This window comes from Desmodus rotundus, chromosome 1 (genome assembly GCF_022682495.2).
Source record: "Desmodus rotundus isolate HL8 chromosome 1, HLdesRot8A.1, whole genome shotgun sequence".
In the NCBI taxonomy this organism is placed as follows: domain Eukaryota; kingdom Metazoa; phylum Chordata; class Mammalia; order Chiroptera; family Phyllostomidae; genus Desmodus; species Desmodus rotundus.
This window is the reverse complement of record NC_071387.1, coordinates 24,098,535-24,104,752: the sequence shown is the minus strand read 5'-3', so window position 1 is coordinate 24,104,752 and position 6,218 is coordinate 24,098,535. Positions and strand designations below refer to the sequence as shown.

Sequence of the window (6,218 nt, the reverse complement as noted above, 5' to 3'; positions counted from 1 at the left end):
AATGTTACCTCAATAAAAAGAAAAAAAGAAAAACAACTCTATGAAACATTAGTCAGAGTAGTACATTTATATCCCAACAGTAATCAAAACACTATTTCTTTGTTAAATGGTGCAAACAAGTTTAATTTAAAAAATTGATAGCAAATGAGGTTCAGTGGACTTAACAATAAAAAAAACCTTAAAGTCAAATGCAAAAGAGCCTTAGAAATGCAATTTCATGGTTGATTTTTAACACATTAATATTGTGCTGGAGAATAATCACGCAGAGTCCTTACATAGGGCCTATCAGAACACCTGAACTGCTTTATAAATGTCTCTTCATTTCCAATAGCAACTGGGCAAGTTTGTTGAGCAGGATAAATATAGTCAACTTGGATTATTTAATAGAGAAAGAAAAAAACAAGAGCTAGTGTAGGGTTTCTCTTATTTACCTATCAGCCACTGCTAGCATAGAGCTACTGCATGATAAAAACTCAGTAATCATTTGTTCAACAGGTGAAAATTTCACCAAGGTGCTGCTGGACCCAGGCAAAATCTCTATCCAGCTGCCCTATATCCATAATGTAAAGTTCAATATAATATAATGCCAACCAATGCAATTAATCTTAAATAGCCATACGTACAAGTGCAATGTAATTGCTGCCGTGGTCAGACAACATTTTAAAAACTCTGTGACCATAGGAACTGTAAAACTATCATTGCATTCCTATTTTACTTTATCTTCTCATCAGTTCTAACCATCCCGTCCTGCTCAGAAGGTGCATTATATAATAACTCAGATTCTTACCCTGATATTCTAGGTTAAATAGAGAGGCCTGGATTCGGGGTCAAGTTGTGAATTAATGTGTTATTCAGAGGAAGGTGAATGACTTCTGGTAACCCTGACTGATTTTAACGTTGGCAGCAGCCCTGCCCCCAATTCATTGTGCAATGGGGAAGTGGTTTGCTGAGCAGCCTGACACAAAAAAGGCAAAAACTGTCTCACACATTAAATGTGTGAATCATATCCCTTGCTTCTTGCTCAAGAAGAATTGTATCTTAAACAAATGATGGAATGCATGGGCCAGACACTGCTGGGGTTTCCGAGATGAATAAGATGCAGTTCCAGAAATCACATGACTGGGGCACTGCATGAGGGAGTGGGAGGGTAAATTAAAAATAAAAACAAACACTCACAGACAACTATGATTCAAGGCAGCCCGCAATCAGAGCTCTCAATTCCCACCAGAGGGAAAAATTATTACTAGAGGATCAAAAACTTTTATGAGAGACTGGGCAGTGGTCACTGAGCAGATGGGTCTCCCCTCATCCTGTGCCTTGTTCCGCTTCCTCTGCAACCATGGCTGACAAACCAGATAGAGAAGAGATTGAGAATTTCAATAAGTCTAACTGAAAAAGACAGAACCACAAGAGAAAAATCCACTGCCTTCCAAAGAAACAACTGAGGAGGAGAAGCAAGCTGGTGAATCGTAATGAGATACACACCACTAAGATGCACCACTGTACAGTGTATATTCCACAGCATTGCCTTCTTTTTTCCTTCTTTCAGCTGTTTAACTTCGTAAAGTGCAAAGAGGCTTGATCAGTGTAAATGACCGTGCTGCCTTTTTCACATCAGAGAACTAGTTACAACGAGGGCTGCACCTGCCTCTCCCATCTGCCTGTCTGGTAGGCAGGGAAGGAAAAGGACTTGCATGTGGTGGATGAAGGGAGAGGCCGGGCATGATGACAGTGAGACCTAGAGTAAAAACCAAGCTGGTCCAAGGCTGTAAAATGCAGTTTCATCAGAGTGCCAACTTTTTTGTTAAGATGATTTTAATGATTGGAATGCACAGTTTTTTTAATATGCAAATGAAAAGTTTTAAAACCTGGAAAAAAATGATTTTATGAGAGAAATGTTAGAATTGGAATTCCCCTCTTTCAATGAGCATTTATTGAACTCTGCTGTTGGCCACACTCTGTGCCAGGCACTCGGGATTCGGAGATAAAGGGGGTGCATCTGTGCTCATGGAAACACTCTCAGCCTGGCCAGGAAAAGAAACATAAAAAGAAAAAAAAATCCCACACATCCTGGAAAATGTTCTTTTAGGAAAAGGAAGAAAAAGCCTCTGGAGCACAGAGGATTAAGCAGCTTGTTTTGAGACTGTGTATAGATGTCACAAAAAAAAGTAGCAAATGAGAGTTTGTAAAATAACCAACATTTGACCATTGAGGCATTTAACTGTTTTCCCCACTATGTGGATGGAAAAACTACATCTTGGAGCGTCAGTAACTTGAAATTTGCCTGAAAGTCATACAGCTAGTAAGCAAAGAAGCAGTGAGGAGTAAAATCTGGGTCCTGTTGGCTATGTCTAATTGCCCAAAAGCGAAGGGAAGAAAGCTAGAAAAAGAAAGAAATTTGTTTTAATAGCTTGATCATAAGCAAAGCAAAAAAAACAAACAAACAGAAAACAAAAACAAAAACCCAAAAACCCACACCACACAGGACAGCCAAGTGCTTCTGAAGAAATAACACACAGTACAGGTTTCCAGAGTGCAGACCGCCTGCTGGTTCAGAATACAGCAGTATCATAATACGTACAACCATCCCTTGAGACTGGATGTTTGACTGTTTCCAAAGTTTTGCCATTAAAAGGAGCTAACACCGCTAACACAGAAAAAGAGGGTCAGAAATAATGGGGAAGAGGAGGGCGGCTGTTTACATGCAGAAGTAAACAAGACCTCCCTCTTAAAAGGTCAATGGGCATTTAAAGGCATCGGACTTTATTTTGAGTGTGGTGGGAGGCCAGAACCTTTTGAAAGTAAAAATAAAGAAATTTATAATAAACCCTAAAACTTAAATGGGGGCATAACCACTGATAATATTTTGTTGTATTTCCTTCCAGTTTTCTCCTATGTATATAAATCAGGTAAATAAATACTTTTTAGTGTTTTATTTCTTCAAACTTATGATCATACCATATAGGGGTTTGTATCCAATTTTTATAACTTTATTTTCATATAATTTCAAATGTTTCCTCCAGAGAAGTTGTAAGAACAGCACAAAGACTCATAAACCCTTTACCCAGATTCACCAATACGTTTTACCTCCTCTCTTTTATCATTCTATTCATGTATATGTCTATTTCTGCATATTATTTGGTATGAACCATTTGAGAGTAAGTGAAAGATATCAATGTGTATTTCCTAAGAATAAAGACATCGATCCTCTTGTATAACCACAGTACAATGATCAAAATCAGAAAATTTAACATTGATGCAATTCACAGCCTACAATCTCTATTCATCAGTTGTCCCATAAATGTCCTTTATAGATTGTCTTTTCTTGACCCAAGGTAAATCTTAGGTGCATTTAATTTTCACAACTCTTAATCTCCTTTAATTTGGAACAGTTCCTCAGCTTGTGTGTGTGTGTGTGTGTGTGTGTGTTTGACCTTGACAGTTTTAAAGAGCACAAGCTCATTATTTTGTAGTGTCTTTTGATTTGGGTTTGTCTGATCAGATTTAGGTTTTGCCTTTTTGGCAGCAACAGCACCAAAGTAATGCTGCGTTGTCCTCAGTGCATCTCACCAGGAGACAAATGATACCGGTTTGTCAACTTTGATCACTTTCTGAAAGTGGAGTCTGCCGGTTTCCTCCACTCTCCCATCACTGTTTCCCCATTTAAAGTAACAGGTGATGTATGAGGAGATACTTTGAGACTATGTAAATATTCCATTCCTCATTAAACCTTCAACCACTAGTTTTAGCATCCATTAATGATTTTTCTATTTCTATCATTCCTTTAATATTTGTTAGGCATATTACTTAAAGAACTCTTTTCCCTTCTCATTTTTTAAAAAGATTTTTATGTATTTTTGAGAGAGAGAAAGGGAGGGAGAGAAACATTGATGTGCAAGAGATACATCAATTGGTTGCCTCTCACACGCCCCAACTGGGGACCCGTCCTGCAACCCAGGCATATTCCCTGACTAGGAATCCAACCAGTGACCATTCAGTTCACAGGCTGGCATTCAATCTACTGAGCCACACCAGCCAGAGCTCTTCCTTTCTCATTTTTTATTTACTCATTTTTTATTTATTCATTTATTGATATAAGTATGACCTCATGGATTTTAATTTTATTTAATGGGCTATAACCCATTATGGTCATTATTTATTATGATGTGTACATTGTGCCATATTTGGCCAGTGGGAGCTCTTTGAGTTGGCTTCTGTATTATTTTATGTTCCCACTGTTGTGTTAGAAATTTCTTACTTCCTGGTACAAGATGATTCATCTCGTGTTTCCCTGACCCAATCTGAGAATCTGTTATTTCTCCAAGGAGCCTTAGTTCCTTTTATTGCGTACACTCTCAGCTTCCACCGTTACAGTTGTAACTCCCTTCTCAACACTGAAGGAAACTGGCTTCCATTGCCCTCAAATATCAACTCACTTGCTTAAGCCTAGGATACATGGAAGGTAGTTTAAGAGTTGTTAATTTATACCACTACAAAAAGCAAATCTATTGACTAGAGTATATTTGTTTACACTGGAGTTCTTTTTTTGATACATTGTGTGCCATATACAGTTAAATGCAAAAATTTTATACATATAATGTGATGATCTCTGACAATGCCTGTATCCTATTTTCAACCCCATATGAGCAAGTTCTCATGTGTTTAAAAGCTTTTTACAAAAACATGAATTTTTAAAAGCTGGTTATTATTCTATAGTATAAAGGTACTGTAATTGATTTTGCCATTCCTTATAATTAGATAATTAGTTTTCAGTGTTTTCTATTAAAAGCAGTGTGATAAGTAGACTGGTTACTATTTGTACTGGGCTATGTTTTGGTTACAGCTCTCTTTTCCAGTCATCTGTGAGAATAAAGGAAAAATCCTTCTGATGCCCTGGTTTTGTGTTGCATCCTGTCTATCATGCTTTGTAAATGCTGGAGAAGCTTGGACCAATTTGCCTTAGACATGGAATGTGACTTTGCTTGCAAAAATTGCTGTTAAAGTCAAAATAATATCAATTCACTATATAACGAGTATTAAACATTGTTAGTAAAATACTTCCATTTTCTTTTTATTCTAAGTTTTTATTCAAAATCCACTATACACTTTACATTTACAGCACATGCCAATTTGAACCAGCTGCTTTTCAAATGCTCCATAGCTGCATGTGGCTAATAACTGCCGTGTTGGATATTGCTGTTCCAGGATACAACGTGTTCCAATTGTGCCTCCTTTCTCTATCTTAGTCTGACTTTTCTCTCATCTTCTCCATTAAAACTGTAGGTCTCTTTGGTCTCAGACAGGTATTAGTGGCTATCACAAAAGAAATTCAGTAAGTGCATGTTTATAATCTACTCTGGATAAAGGAATCTCTGTTACTTTCCATTTAGTTTCTCCACCTCTCTTGACTGGGCCAGTTCCTCTGTTTTAAAAAGCAGAATCTATAGAATGGGTAGAGCTATGACTAAGAAGCATAGGAAGAACTTAATAATATATCAAATTGGGAAGGGGGGAAGGGTTTTCAGGAACAACTATAAAGGACACATGGACAAAACCAAGGGTGGGTGGAAGCAAGGGAGGGAGGTGGGGATGGCTGGGGTGGGGGGGAGTTGTGGGGGGTAAATGCAGACAACTGTAATGGAACAACAATAAAATAATTAAAAAGAAAAGAAAAGAAAAAGATGTCAAGTTGAATTACATCAAGGATGGGAATAGTTGAATGAGAGGGTGTGGAATAGTATAGACACTGAGGACAGTGTGCTCAGTGAAATAAGCTAGTCACAGAAGGACAAATACTGCCTGTGTTCACTTATACGAGGTATCCAAAATAACCAAATTCACAGAAAAAGAGGGCAGAATGATGATTTCCAAGGCCGGGGGAGGGGGAGAGTTGCAATCCAATGTGTATAAAGTTGGAGTTCTGTAATCTGACAAAGTACCAGAGATCTGTGGTACATCATCGTGCTTATAGTTCCTACTTTACTGTACACTTAAGAGTTGTGAGGAGGCCCGATCTCATGCTCTGTGTGTGAGTGTTGCTGTTATCCTTGTTATTGTTGTTTTTTATCACAACTAGGAGGAGGAGGAGAAAATGCAGCTGGGGTTAAAGGAGAAATATGGCAGGTTGGCCTGTGAGAGACTCCAGAGCAAATTAAGTGTGTAAAATAATTGAGGTGGGGAAGGGTTTTGACAAGTATAGTTCAGGACTCAGAGTTGGG

General features: G+C 38.0%; 1 pseudogene; it reads left to right on the top strand.

Annotated features, from left to right (window-relative positions):
• Positions 1 to 1,339: 1,339 nt before the first annotated feature.
• LOC128779712 (thymosin beta-4-like) lies at positions 1,340 to 1,473 on the top strand (annotated as a pseudogene).
• The last annotated feature ends 4,745 nt before the right edge of the window (positions 1,474 to 6,218 follow it).